Here is a 14417-nt window from a genome sequence, read left to right as displayed (position 1 = left end):
GCCGAGCCACGCCCCCCGCCCAAAATGGTTTCCCGGGGGGATCGGGGCACCCGTCCATACGTTCGGGGGGACCGAATGGTCGCCCCTTTCCATTCTCATTGTTATATAACAAATCATTTTCATTAGGTCTTATTCCGATACAATTAAAATATAAAAGTCTGATTCGTCTTACTGTTGAACAGATTGTCTTAAACCTTATAAAAACCCAAGTATTTTCAAGATTATAGAATGAATACAGTTATTGCAAAATGAAAAAAAGACATATCTATGAGAAAGACGTAGATGAAATTTATACCTAGATTTGAGCATCATTAATACCTTCATGAAAAAAATTGAAAGTATTCAAGAAATGAAATTGGGTTTTATAAGAGTACCTGTTTATTAAAACATAATAATACTTGCTTAGTGATTGAGTATCTTTTCGGGTTTAAGATTACAACACATATACAGAAGAATTTATAGCAGGAAACACATTTTCATCATTAACAATAAATTATTTATGCATTTTTTACTATTAACGTTGGTGCTGTAGCTTAGTGGTTAAAGCGCCTGTCTCGTAAACAGGAAATCCTGAGTTAAAATCTCAGCAGCACCTAACTGTTTTCTCCATATTTTCGGAATAATTTTCATCAAACAAGTGTTGAATACAATTCCAGAATAAACGTCTGGTTCTATGAACTTTAAAATAAGTTATCTTAAAAAGAAATAAAATACTTGGTATTGTGAAGATTTTTGTAGGGATGCATTGACGTAAATAGGGAAAAAAAATGACAAAGAACAAGATAGAGGTGAATGATCACTCTATTGTTGAATTCAACTAATCCAATCTTCAGCAAGGTATATTTTAAAATTCTATGAATAGGATAAACTTCAAATTAGAGAGGTGTTTTTGAATAAGTGAAGCATCTTCATTCATCTAAAGTGTTTGAGTAGAGAAGTGTGTGAACTTAGAAAAGAATATGAAAGTGAAAAAGCAATATTCTCTTGAACACAATAAAGAAAAGTGTTTCAAATTTAAGGATCAAGTGGGTGCTATGGCTTAGCTGGTTAAAGCGCCTGTCTAGTAAACAGGAGATCCTGAGTTCAACTCTCAGCAGTGCCTTGCTTTTCTCATTTGTATATAACAAATCATTTTCATTAGGTCTTATTCCGATACAATTAAAATATAAAAGTCTGATTCGTCTTACTGTTGAACAGATCGTCTTAAACCTTATAAAAACCCAAGTATTTTTAAGATTATAGAATGAATACTGTTATTGCAAAATGAAAAACAAGACATATCTATGAGAAAGACGTAGATGAAATTTCTACCTAGATTTGAGCAATATTAATACCTTCATGAAAAAAATGTGTAAAGTATTCAAGAAATGAAATTGGGTTTTATAAGAGTACCTGTTTATTAAAACATATTAATACTTGCTTAGTGATTGAGTATCTTTTCATGTTTAAGATTACAACACATATACAAAAAAATTTATATCAGGAAACACATTTTCATCATTAACAATACATTATTTATGCATTTTTTATTATTACGGTTGGTGCTGTGGCTTAGTGGTTAAAGCGCCTGTCTCGTAAACAGGAAATCCTGAGTTCAAATCTCAGCAGCACCTAACAGTTTTCTCCATGCTTTCGGAATAATTTTCATCAAACAAGTGTTGAATACAATTCAAGAATAAACGTCTGGTTCAATGAAATTTAGAATAAGTTATCTTAAAAATAAATAAAATACTTGGTATTGTGAAGATTCTGGTAGGAATGCATTGACTTAAATAGGGAAAAGAAAATGACAAAGAACAAGATAGAGGTGAATGATCACTCTATTGTTAAATTCAACTAATCCAATCTTCAGCAAGGTATATTTTAAAATTCTATGAATAGGATAAACTTCAAATTAGAGAGGTGTTTTTGAATAAGTGAAGCATCTTCATTTATCTAAAGTGTTTGAGTAGAGAAGTGTGTGAACTTAGAAAGGAATATGAAAGTGAAAAAGCAATAGTCTCTTGAACACCATAAAGAAAAGTGTTTCAAATTTAAGCATCAAGTGGGTGCTGTGGCTTAGCTGGTTAAAGTGCCTGTCTAGTAAACAGGAGATTCTGAGTTCAACTCTCAGCAGTGCCTTGCTTTTCTCATTGTTATATAACAAATCATTTTCATTATGTCTTATTCCGATACAATTAAAATATAAAAGTCTGATTCGTCTTACTGTTGAACAGATCGTCTTAAACCTTATAAAAACCCAAGTATTTTCAAGATTATAGAATGAATACAGTTATTGCAAAAGGAAAAAAAGACATATCTATGAGAAAGACTTAGATGAAATTTCTACCTAGATTTGAGCAATATTAATACCTTCATGAAAAAAATGTGTAAAGTATTCAAGAAATGAAATTGGGTTTTATAAGAGTACCTGTTTATTAAAACATATTAATACTTGCTTAGTGATTGAGTATCTTTTCGTGTTTAAGGTTACAACACATATACAGAGGAATTTATAACAGGAAACACATTTTCATCATTAACAATAAATTATTTATGTATTTTTTACTATTACCGTTGGTGCTGTGGCTTAGTGGTTAAAACGCCTGTCTCGTAAACAGGAAATCCTGAGTTCAAATCTCAGCAGCACCTAGCTGTTTTCTCCATGCTTTCGTAATAATTTTCATCAAACAAGTGTTGAATACAATTCAAGAATAAACGTCTGGTTCTATGAAATTTAGAATAAGTTATCTTAAAAAGAAATAAAATACTTGGTATTGTGAAGATTTTTGTAGGGATGCATTGACGTAAATAGGGAAAAAAATGACAAAGAACAAGATAGAGGTGAATGATCACTCTATTGTTGAATTCAACTAATCCATTCTTCAGCAAGGTATATTTTAAAATTCTATGAATAGGGTAAACTTCAAATTAGAGAGGTTTTTTGAATAAGTGAAGCATCTTCATTCATCTAAAGTGTTTGAGTAGAGAAGTGTGTGAACTTAGAAAAGAATATGAAAGTGAAAAAGCAATATTCTCTTGAACACCATAAAGAAAAGTGTTTCAAATTTAAGCATCAAGTGGGTGCTGTGGCTTAGCTGGTTAAAGCGCCTGTCTAGTAAACAGGAGATCCTGAGTTCAACTCTCAGCAGCGCCTTGCTTTTCTCATTTGTATTTAACAAATCATTTTCATTAGGTCTTATTCCGATACAATTAAAATATAAAAGTCTGATTCGTCTTACTGTTGAACAGATCGTCTTAAACCTTATAAAAACCCAAGTATTTTTAAGATTATAGAATGAATACTGTTATTGCAAAATGAAAAAAATACATATCTTTGAGAAAGACGTAGATGACATTTCTACCTAGATTTGAGCAATATTAATACCTTCATGAAAAAAATGTGTAAAGTATTCAAGAAATGAAATTGGGTTTTATAAGAGTACCTGTTTATTAAAACATATTAATACTTGCTTAGTGATTGAGTATCTTTTCATGTTTAAGATTACAACACATATACAGAAGAATTTATAGCAGGAAAAACATTTTCATCATTAACAATAAATAATTTATGCATTTTTTTAAAATTACCGTTGGTGCTGTGGCTTAGTGGTTAAAGCACCTGTCTCGTAAACAGGAAATCCTGAGTTCAAATCTCAGCAGCACCTAAGTGTTTTCTCCATGCTTTCGGAATAATTTTCATCAAACAAGTGTTGAATGCAATTCAAGAATTAACGTCTGGTTCTATGAAATTTAGAATAAGTTATCTTAAAAAGAAATAAAATACTTGGTATTGTGAAGATTTTGGTAGGAATGCATTGACTTAAATAGGGAAAATAAAATGACAAAGAACAAGATAGAGGTGAATGATCACTCTATTGTTGAATTCAACTAATCCAATCTTCAGCAAGGTATATTTTAAAATTCTATGAATAGGATAAACTTCAAATTAGAGAGGTGTTTTTGAATAAGTGAAGCATCTTCATTCATCTAAAGTGTTTGAGTAGAGAAGTGTGTGAACTTAGAAAGGAATATGAAAGTGAAAAAGCAATATTCTCTTGAACACCATAAAGAAAAGTGTTTCAAATTTAGGCATCAAGTGGGTGCTGTGGCTTAGCTGGTTAAAGTGCCTGTCTAGTAAACAGGAGATCCTGAGTTCAACTCTCAGCAGCTCCTTTCTTTTCTCATTGTTATATAACAAATCATTTTCATTAGGTCTTATTCCGATACAATTAAAATATAAAAGTCTGATTCGTCTTACTGTTGAACAGATCGTCTTGGAAAGGGGCGACCACTCGGTACCCCCGAACGTATGGTTGGGGGCCCCGATCCCCCCGGGAAACCATTTTTGGCGGGTATGGCGTGGCTCGGCTGGTATGCCCGAAGTGGCGTAGCCGGGGCGCGCCTTCTCCCGCCCAAGAGGGGTTGTCCTAGACACCTACACAGATGACCACGCCCAGTAGGCGTACAGGAGGAGGGTACACGCCCTCCCGCAGAAGAATAAGTAGAGCGGGAATCCGAAGAAGCGTCCTCTTGTTCCTGTGCTCTGAAGGCTGCACCACTCGATTGCTCGTGAGCCCTCGACGGAACAAGCAGCAATTTTGAGAACTTGTAAACTTGTTGTTTCTCTTTCAGTTATCGGAGTACGAAGGATCCAGGACCTCGTTGATCGACTAGGAGCGGAATACTCGAAACCATGGCTGGCAAGAAAACAGGAAAGGGTTCCGAGACGGATAAGGTATTGCGCCTATTGTCGAATCGGATGGCTAGCATGGACCGAAAACTCGGAAAGGTCCAATCGATCGAGCGAGGTTTGGCGGAGGTCAAAAAACAGATGGCGGCGCTGAGCGACTTGGCTCACCCTAAAAAGGTAATAGGCCCGGCCTTGCCGGGAATTGGCTCCGAGGGTAGAGGGAAACGGGTCAAGGTGAGGGCGGTTTTGGGGGAGGTCCCGGTTCCAGTGGTACCCCCAGTCGCCCCCGTCACGCCGGCAGATAACTCGGTACCAAACCCGGGTATAGGTCTGCCGATCCCGGTTGTGATTACTCCCACTAGTGATGAGGAGATGCCGCCTGAATTGGCCATCCAGTTGGCAGCGGTGTTACCATGGCTTCAGAAAAAAGCAGGGGGGGCAGTGGCCCTGGGAGACCCGGCCGAGGAGGCCAGACTAATAATCGAGCAATTACGGCAGTCGAGAGAGGCCGCAACGGCGATTGTTCCTCTTGTTTCCCCACAGATGGCACCGGTAGGACCTGCAGTTGGTAGCGAGAAGATGGCGGGAACAACGACCGATACCGGTAAGCTCGCATTGCCAATGGCGGGGGAGGGTTCATTACCCTCGAGGCGGGAGAAGGTTGCACAGCACATCCCTATGGCCACGAAAGACTTAATATGGGGAGACAAATATGTTAACATGTTTTCATTATTGACTGACCATCGCAAGATGGAATATGCTAAAGCGCAGGTGGATTTATGGCACCCGAGCGTCTGGCGCGCAAAAATGGCGGAGTTCAGGGTGGAGGAGACAGTAACGAACTGGGTTAAGGCCTTTTCTATATTTACTGCAATCATGGGGGAACGAAAACCCGAGCTCATGACTGAGTTAACTTGCTATCAAAATCGTATTATGGATTTTTACTCAATGTATGAGGGGGATGAATGGAAAGGTTATGATATGAAATTCCGGAAAGCAAAAGAATTCGATGCTACTTTGACTTGGGATTGCCTGGACTCGGTGTCATGGCACAAACAGCTCTTGCCAGGGGCGACAGGTACGTCCTCGCCAGGCGGGAATGGGTCAGGGTTTGTCCGCCAGAAGCCCGCGGTGCCCTTTCGAGGGGGTGCCAGTGGGGATTCCCAGTCGAAGACCGGCGGGAATGGCGGCAAACGTGGGGTTTGTTGGGGCTTCAATCGAGGCACCTGCAACAGACCGCAAGGAACATGTAGGTTCCGGCATGCGTGTGCGGGCTGTGGGAATTCCTCACACCCGGAGAGTACTTGTAGATCTAAAAACAGCGGGACGGGAGGTAAAGGAGGGTCTAAACAGGAGTGAGGTGGGATGTTGTGACCGTTTGCCTACACCCGTCGATATCATGGCTCTGACTCCTTGGTTGAACAAATACCCGGATCATATATCCGCTGGGGTGTTGAGGAAGGGATTCTTACATGGCTTCCACATCCCAGCGGGGAATTTGCGAGGGGACTCCTTTTGTAAAAACCAGCTATCGGTACAACACAACCCAAGTGTGGCAGAGAAGAAAATTGCGAGAGAAGTCAGCTTAGGGCGGGTGGCGGGGCCTTTTCATCGCCCGCCGGTGGCGGAGTTCATATGTTCCCCGTTAGGGGTTGTCCCGAAGAAAGACCCTGGGGAGTTTAGACTTATTCATAACTTATCTACCCCAAGGGGTTCCTCGGTGAACGAGGCCATTGACCCAGAAGTTTGTTCCGTGCGGTACGCATCGTTCGATGATGCCGTGGCCATGTTAAATCGCCTGGGCCCCGGGGCGCTGATGGCGAAATCAGATATCGAATCAGCGTTCCGGTTGCTCCCGGTACACCCGCAGGATCAGCGCTTGCTAGGTTTCGCATTTCAAGGGAGTTATTACATGGATAAATGCATGCCGATGGGTTGCTCCATTTCCTGTGCTTATTTTGAGATGTTCAGCTGTTTTTTAGAGTGGGCATTCACCGAGGCCACAGGGCACGAGCATGTTATGCACTATCTGGACGACTTCCTGTTCTTAGGAGCACCCAGCGATACGAAATGTGCGCAGGCGCTCCTGGACTTCTGCACCCTCATGGGGGAGTTCGGAGTCCCATTGGCGCCAGGTAAGACGGTCGGACCATCTACTTCACTGGAGTTTCTTGGAATTGAGCTCGATTCTGTGGAGGGATGTTTCCGTTTACCGAGGGAAAAGGTGGCCAAGTTTAGGGCTTCCTTGACGCAATGCCTGGGCAAGGAGAAGGTGACCCTGCACCAGTTACAGCAAACAGTGGGTCAGCCTAACTTTGCCTTGAGGGTGATACCAATGGCCCGCCCCTTTTCACGCTCTATTGCACAAGCTATGGTTGGTCTTAAGGAGGGACACCACCGTACGAGACTGTCGGCAGAGGTTCGTCAGGATATGCGCATTTGGTTGGCATTCCTGGCAGACTTCAACGGTCGAGTTGTGTGGAACAAGCCACCAGCGTCTTCGGAAGAACTAGGTCTATGGACCGACTCAGCTGGGAGCGTGGGTTTTGGCACCATCTTTGGTAACCGATGGTCTGCGCAAACATGGCCGGCGTGGTGGCACTCCAGCGGTCTCACAGGTAACATTGGGTTCCTGGAGTTATTCCCCATTTGGGTTGCTCTGATGGCATGGCCAGATGATTTCGGGGACCGCTCAGTGGTGTTTTGGTCTGATAATATGACTGTGGTCGAGTGCATTAACCAACAGGCAGCCCGCTGCAAGTGGATCTTGAGATTGTTGAAAGAGATTGTACTACTTTGCATGAGATTGAATGTACAGTTTAGGGCGAAACATGTGCCAGGCGTACTGAATCATGCAGCTGATGCACTCTCTCGTTCACATATGCAGGCATTCAGGGGCTATCTACCGACAGCGGACCTAGTAGCGGCACCGTTCCCCGAAGCGCTATGGCTAATTGGTGCCCCGGATTACAAGACTTCGTGGCAGCAAGCTTAGCCCCCAGGACAAGGAAGGCATACGAAGGAGCGTTTCGTTCCTACTGCACATTTTTGGGTCCAACAGGGAGACAGAGCTGGGGTCAGGAGAAATCCTTCCTGGAGTTCCTGGTAGCGCTGCACAGAGGAGGCCGATCAGCGGCGACGGCCAGTAGGCATCGGGCGGCCATTTCATTCATGGCACAGATGCATGGCATAAAAGACCCGACGGGTTCCTTTTTGGTTAAGAAAGCCCTTCGCGGCTGGCAGCGCCTCGAGGGTTGCAAACAAGATACGAGGCGCCCGATTGGCTTGGACAGATTGTCTCTGCTTTTGGCAAAGCTGGATGAGACGTGCTCCTCCCATTTCGAGGCAGTACTGCTCTGGGCAGCTTTCGCATTGGCATTCCATGGGGCTATGCGGGTGAGCGAACTTGTCGCAAGGAACAAGAGCGATGTTGCTGACAATCGCTGCTGCGGGCATGGACCCGTGCGATTTTGGGACCCATTCCTTTAGGATAGGGGCTGCCACTGAGGCTGCAGCCAGGGGTCAGAGTGCGGAGGAAGTAAAGCAGTTGGGACGTTGGTCCTCGAATTGCTTCAAGAGGTATGTGCGATTGCACATGTGGTAAGAGATCAATTGACATGCACTCACTCTTCTTGTCTTTTGTTTGAATTACAGTTTCGCGAGCCTGTCACGCGGGGCGGAATTTGCAGTCGACCCAGCACCGGGAGACCAGCGGTCAAGGATCACCGACTGGTGAGAGAGTGGTATGGGTCGTGGGCCACTCATACGTGAGGCGAGCCGGGGACGTATTCAAGGCAGGTGACGCGATTCACGCATCTGGGGAATACGGGTACAGAGTGACCTTCCATGGAAAGGGTGGGCTCTGTTTTGACCAGTTTCATTCGTTTTTGGAAGATCTGCTAGGGCGGCAAAGGTCACCGCCATCTGTAGTCATAGTACACCTGGGGGGCAACGATTTGGTGACACTGGGTAGACGAGTGTTATTGGAACACATTCTGTCGGCTGTTAGCTGGTTGGCTAAAAGAGTCCCGGGGTGCACGATTGCCTGGTCTCACATGATTCCGAGGAAGGTATGGCGGGGGGCTTTTCGGTGTCAGCACTGAACCATTCAGTGAGAAGAGTTAATAATAAAATTGGTAAATTGTTCCGCTCTTCGCAGTTACATAGCATTCCTCATGGGTGTATTCGGGGCGATCACATGTATCTGAACGATGGGGTTCACCTGTCCAAGGAGGGGAATGACTTACTCATAGGAGACTTCATAGCATGGCTAAGGGGTTTGAGGAAGCATGACCTTTAGAAGGAGTTGGGGGGACCGGATAGTCGGTCAACTATCCGGTCTGTGGCGGTAAGGTCATGATCGGTGAGCAGTAATTTCAAGGTCCCTAGAGGGGGGCGCCACCCAGAATGGATGGGAGCGCCCAAGGGGAGGCGGCCACTGGCCCCTCCCACGGGGAGGCGGCACCCACTAAGGATGGGTCGCCTAAGGGGAGACGGCCATAGGCCCCTCCCAGGGGGGAAGGCGGCTAGATGCCCCTCCTACTAATTTCCCGGGGCCCGGATATCCGCGACGGCGGATAGAGAGTGTGGGGATGGGGGGAGTCCACGCTGTCCTTCCAACAGATACCTCACACGGGAACTCGGACGACCTTTAAAATGGCGTCGAGTGGAAAGGGGGCCCCCACCACGACAAGGGAAGTTACAGTTGGCAATGAGGGTAGAGTCCTCTGCGCATGCGCCACTCACACCGTGAGGGCGAGATTTTTGGTAGTAGGGATCTGACAGGATCTCCTGTTTACTAGACAGGCGCTTTAACCAGCTAAGCCACGGCACCCACTTGATTCTTAATTTTGAAACACTTTTCTTTATGGTGTTCAAGAGAATATTGCTTTATCACTTTCATATTCCTTTCTAAGTTCACACACTTCTCTACTCAAACACTTTAGATGCATGAAGATGCTTCACTTATTCAAAAACACCTCTCTAATTTGAAGTTTACCCTATTCATAGAATTTTAAAATAGACCTTGCTGAAGATTGGATTAGTTGAATTCAACAATAGAGTGATCATTCACCTCGATCTTGTTCTTTGTCATTTTCTTTTCCCTATATAAGTCAATGCATTCCTACCAAAATCTTCACAATACCAAGTATTTTATTTCTTTTTGAGATAACTTATTCTAAATTCCATAGAACCAGACGTTTATTCTTGAATTGTATTCAACACTTGTTTGATGAAAATTATTACGAAAGCATGGAGAAAACAGCTAGGTGCTGCTGAGATTTGAACTCAGGATTTCCTGTTTACGAGACAGGCGATTTAACCACTAAGCCACAGCACCAACGGTAATAGTAAAAAATGAATAAATAATTTATTGTTAATGATGAAAATGTGTTTCCTGCTATAAATTCTTCTGTATATGTGTTGTAATATTAAACATGAAAAGATACTCAATCACTAAGCAAGTATTAATATGTTTTAATGAACAGGTACTCTTATAAAACCCAATTTCATTTCTTGAATACTTTTCAATTTTTTTTCATGAAGGTATTAATGATGCTCAAATCTAGGTAGAAATTTCATCTACGTCTTTCTCATGGATATGTCTTTTTTTCATTTTGCAATAACAGTATTCATTCTATAATCTTGAAAATACTTGGGTTTTTATAAGGTTTAAGACGATCTGTTCAACAGTAAGACGAATCAGACTTTTATATTTTAATTGTATCGGAATAAGACCTAATGAAAATTATTTGTTATATACAAATTAGAAAAGCAAGGCGCTGCTGAGAGTTGAACTCAGAATCTCCTGTTTACTAGACAGGCGCTTTAACCAGCTAAGCCACAGCACCCACTTGATGCTTAAATTTGAAACACTTTTCTACATGGTGTTCAAGAGAATATTGCTTTTTCACTTTCATATTCTTTTCTAAGTTCACACACCTCTCTACTCAAACACTTTAGATGAATGAAGATGCTTTACTTATTCAAAAAAACTCTCTAATTTGAAGTTTACTCTATTCATAGAATTTTAAAATATACCTTGCTGAAGAATGGATTAGTTGAATTCAACAATAGAGTGATCATTCACCTCTATCTTGTTCTTTGTCATTTATTTTCCCTATTTACGTCAATGCATCCCTACAAAAATCTTCACAATACCAAGTATTTTTTTCTTTTTAAGATAACTTATTTTAAAGTTCATAGAACCAGACGTTTATTCTTGAATTGTATTCAACACTTGTTTGATGAAAATTATTCCGAAAATATGGAGAAAACCGTTAGGTTCTGCTGAGATTTGAACTCAGGATTTCCTGTTTACGAGACAGGCGCTTTAACCACTAAGCCACAGCACCAACGTTAATTGTAAAAAATGCATAAATAATTTATTGTTAATGATGAAAATGTGTTTCCTGCTATAAATTCTTTTGTATATGTGTTGTAATCTTAAACACGAAAAGTTCTCAATCACTAAACAAGTATTAATATGTTTTAATAAACAGGTACTCTTATAAAACCCAATTTCATTTCTTGAATACTTACAATTTATTTACATGAAGGTATTAATGATGCTCAAATCTAGGTAGAAATTTCATCTACGTCTTTCTCATAGATATGTCTTTTTTTCATTTTGCAATAACTGTATTCATTCTATAATCTTGAAAATACTTGGGTTTTTATAAGGTTTAAGATGATCTGTTCAACAGTAAGATGAATCTGGAAAGGGGCGACCACTCGGTCCCCCCGAACGTATGGCGGAGTACCACGATCCCCCCGGGAAGCCATCTTGGGCGGGAGGCGAGTCTCGGCTGGTATGCCCGAAGCGGCGTAGCCGGGGCGCGCCTTTTCCCGCCCTAGAGTGGGTTGGCCTAGACAGTGACGCGGCTGGCCACGCCCTTGGGGCAGGCAGGGGCGGGTTTACGCCCGCCCTGAAGACGGATAAAAGGAGAAGCAAGATCAGAAGGCATCCTCTTGTTCCTGTGCTCTGAAGCTGCACCTCCTCGCTGCACGTGAGCTCGAGACGGAACGAAGAGCCAATTTTGAGCGTTGTAATCGTTCTTGTTTGTTTTTCAGATACTCTGTTGGAGAATGCCGAAGAAGGCGGGAAAGCGCATGACTACTGACCAGATGCTGCGCGTTCTCATGAAAGAGGTGACCGAACTAAAGAGGCGAATGGATAAAGACGAGGAAGGGGGACCGAAACGTCCTTTGGCGGGAGCAGCCCCGGGAGGGAAAAACAAGAGGCCCAGGAGGGGAGCAGCTGGGGGAGACAACCCGGGTCCCAGTACCCCGCTCGAGGCACCCACTCCCGTGCCGGAGGAAGGGAATCCGATTCCCGTTGTGGTCACCCCCGTGTCCGGGGAAGATATGCCGCCCGAGCTGGCAGCACAATTAGCAGCGTGGTTGGGAAAAGGTAGCGAGGGCGCCACGGCTGTCGACGCACAGGTGCTGATGAAGCAACTGCGTGAGTCACGGGAAGCAGCGAAGGTGTCCACGCCGGCTGCCGCAGTAGAGAAGCCACAGGGGACGGGTTCAGTAGCAGAGGCAGCGTCCGGTTCAGGTAAGCGGCCATTGCCGATTGCGAGGGATGAGTCAGCACCCTCTCGTAGGGAAAAGTTGGGTCAGCATGTTCCTTTGGCTATTAAAGAGAAGATATGGGCGGGGGAGTACGTAAACATCTTCTCGTTGCTTACTGATCACTATGAGATGGAGCATGTTAAGGGCCAGAAGGATCTCATGCATCCGAGTGTTTGGCGCGCAAAAATGGCCGCCTTTAAGGTAAATGAAAACATTGGCAATTGGGGCAAAGCGTGGGGGGTTTTTACATCGATCTTGGGGGAACGAAGGCCCGATCTGTTACCCGAATTGCCGATTTATCAGTCACGAATCATGGGGTACTCGGTATCACACGAGGGTAATCATTGGTTCTGCTATGATAACCTGTTTAGAAAGGCTAAAGAACATGATAAAAACTTAACGTGGGATTGTTATGATTCTGTGTCATGGTCCAAAATGGAGGATACTGGTATGTTAAAATTGCCATTAGTAGGGAGTAACGTTGGCGAATCCTCCCGCCAGTATGCGGGGACGCCCTTTCGATCAGGTGCGGGTACCGACAATTACTCGAGGCCTGCCGGCAATACAGGAAAAAGGGGGGTTTGTTGGAACTTCAACAGGGGTAAATGTACTAGGCCCCAGGGATCGTGCAAATTTAGACACGAATGTAGTGGGTGTGGGCAATCATCCCATCCTGAGTCCACGTGCAGAGCCAAAACGGGTGATAACGGGGGTAGAGGAGGCGCCAAACAGGTCTAACATAGTCCGAGGGGCGCCTTTACCTACCCCGATTGATACCTTGGCAATGATTCCTTGGCTCAGTGAATACCCGGATCGTACTTCTGCTGGGGTGTTGCGGAACGGGTTTTCTTATGGTTTCCGCATCCCAGTGGGGGACTTTCAAGGTGCAGAGAAATGTAAAAATCAGCTATCGGTCTTCCAGCATACGGCCGTGGTACAGGATAAGATCAGGAAGGAGGTTACTCGAGGTCGAGTCGCCGGTCCGTTTAGTGTACCACCGGTTCTTAACTTTGTTTGTTCCCTTTTAGGTGTGGTCCCAAAGAAGGACCCGGGTGAGTTTCGGCTGATACATAATTTATCAGCCCCACGTGGTCTTTCCGTAAACGAAGCGATAGACCCGGAAGTGTGTTCGGTGCGGTACGCATCCTTCGATGAGGCCGTAGCCATTTTGAATCGCCTGGGGCCCGGGGCGCTGATGGCAAAATCTGATATCGAGTCAGCGTTCCGGTTGCTCCCGGTACATCCAGACGATCAGCGTCTCCTAGGTTTCATGTTTCAGGGTCATTATTACATGGATAGGTGTATGCCGATGGGGTGCTCTATATCTTGTGCCTATTTCGAAAAATTCAGTAGTTTTCTACAATGGGTCTTCACAAGGAAGACGGGTTTCCAACGTGTGATGCATTACCTTGATGATTTTTTGTTCCTGGGGGCAGCCGGGGATCCGGAATGTGGGCAGGCTTTGGCGCAATTTTGTGTCTTGATGAATCAGTTTGGCGTGCCATTGGCACCAGGTAAGACTGTGGGGCCTTCCACTTGCCTCGAGTTTCTGGGGATCGAGTTAGACTCCGGAGAAGGTTGTTTTCGTTTACCAGCTGACAAAGTGTCAAAGTTCAGGACATCCCTGCAAATGTGTATAAGTGGACCTAAGGTTAAGCTGCATCAATTACAGCAGTTAGTTGGCCAGTTGAATTTTGCCCTGAGGGTTATACCAATGGCCCGCCCCTTTTCCCGTTCGATTGCTCAAGCCATGGTCGGCCTGAAGGAGGGCCATCATCGCACAAGGCTCTCGGCAGAGGTCCGCCAGGACATGCGCATTTGGTTGGCATTTCTGGCGGATTTCAATGGTCGAGTCGTCTGGAACAAACCGGCCGTGTCCTCTGAGGAGCTGGGGCTGTGGACAGATTCGGCAGGGAGCATAGGTTTCGGTGCCATCTTCGGCACAAGATGGTCTGCACAAAAGTGGCCGACATGGTGGCATGACAGTGGACTGACAAGTAACATTGCTTTCCTGGAACTTTTCCCCATTTTAGTGGCCCTGAGAACTTGGCCCGAAGGGTTCAAAGATCACTCTGTGGTATTTTGGTCTGACAATATGACCGTGGTCGAGTGTATCAATAGTCAGGCAGCACGATGCAAATGGATTTTGAGACTGCTCAAGGAAATT

At 44.2% G+C, this 14417-nt stretch overlaps 9 non-coding genes across 9 annotated transcripts; 7 read left to right on the top strand and 2 right to left on the bottom strand.

Moving 5' to 3' along the window:
- The first annotated feature begins 522 nt into the window (after nt 1-522).
- TRNAT-CGU (transfer RNA threonine (anticodon CGU)) lies at nt 523-595 on the top strand. The gene has a single exon. It is a non-coding gene; the product is annotated as a tRNA-Thr (tRNA).
- A 945-nt stretch (nt 596-1540) lies between these two features.
- Nucleotides 1541-1613, top strand: TRNAT-CGU (transfer RNA threonine (anticodon CGU)). Its single transcript has one exon. It is a non-coding gene; the product is annotated as a tRNA-Thr (tRNA).
- A 434-nt stretch (nt 1614-2047) lies between these two features.
- TRNAT-AGU (transfer RNA threonine (anticodon AGU)) lies at nt 2048-2121 on the top strand. The gene has a single exon. It is a non-coding gene; the product is annotated as a tRNA-Thr (tRNA).
- A 437-nt stretch (nt 2122-2558) lies between these two features.
- On the top strand, nt 2559-2631 carry TRNAT-CGU (transfer RNA threonine (anticodon CGU)). The gene has a single exon. It is a non-coding gene; the product is annotated as a tRNA-Thr (tRNA).
- A 431-nt stretch (nt 2632-3062) lies between these two features.
- On the top strand, nt 3063-3136 carry TRNAT-AGU (transfer RNA threonine (anticodon AGU)). The gene has a single exon. It is a non-coding gene; the product is annotated as a tRNA-Thr (tRNA).
- A 438-nt stretch (nt 3137-3574) lies between these two features.
- On the top strand, nt 3575-3647 carry TRNAT-CGU (transfer RNA threonine (anticodon CGU)). Its single transcript has one exon. It is a non-coding gene; the product is annotated as a tRNA-Thr (tRNA).
- Nucleotides 3648-4081: 434 nt separating this feature from the next.
- Nucleotides 4082-4155, top strand: TRNAT-AGU (transfer RNA threonine (anticodon AGU)). Its single transcript has one exon. It is a non-coding gene; the product is annotated as a tRNA-Thr (tRNA).
- Nucleotides 4156-10450: 6295 nt separating this feature from the next.
- TRNAT-AGU (transfer RNA threonine (anticodon AGU)) lies at nt 10451-10524 on the bottom strand. The gene has a single exon. It is a non-coding gene; the product is annotated as a tRNA-Thr (tRNA).
- A 431-nt stretch (nt 10525-10955) lies between these two features.
- On the bottom strand, nt 10956-11028 carry TRNAT-CGU (transfer RNA threonine (anticodon CGU)). Its single transcript has one exon. It is a non-coding gene; the product is annotated as a tRNA-Thr (tRNA).
- Nucleotides 11029-14417: the final 3389 nt, after the last annotated feature.

This window comes from Lissotriton vulgaris, chromosome 12 (genome assembly GCF_964263255.1).
Source record: "Lissotriton vulgaris chromosome 12, aLisVul1.2, whole genome shotgun sequence".
Lineage (NCBI taxonomy): Eukaryota > Metazoa > Chordata > Amphibia > Caudata > Salamandridae > Lissotriton > Lissotriton vulgaris.
This window is presented reverse-complemented; position numbering and strand designations above follow the sequence as displayed.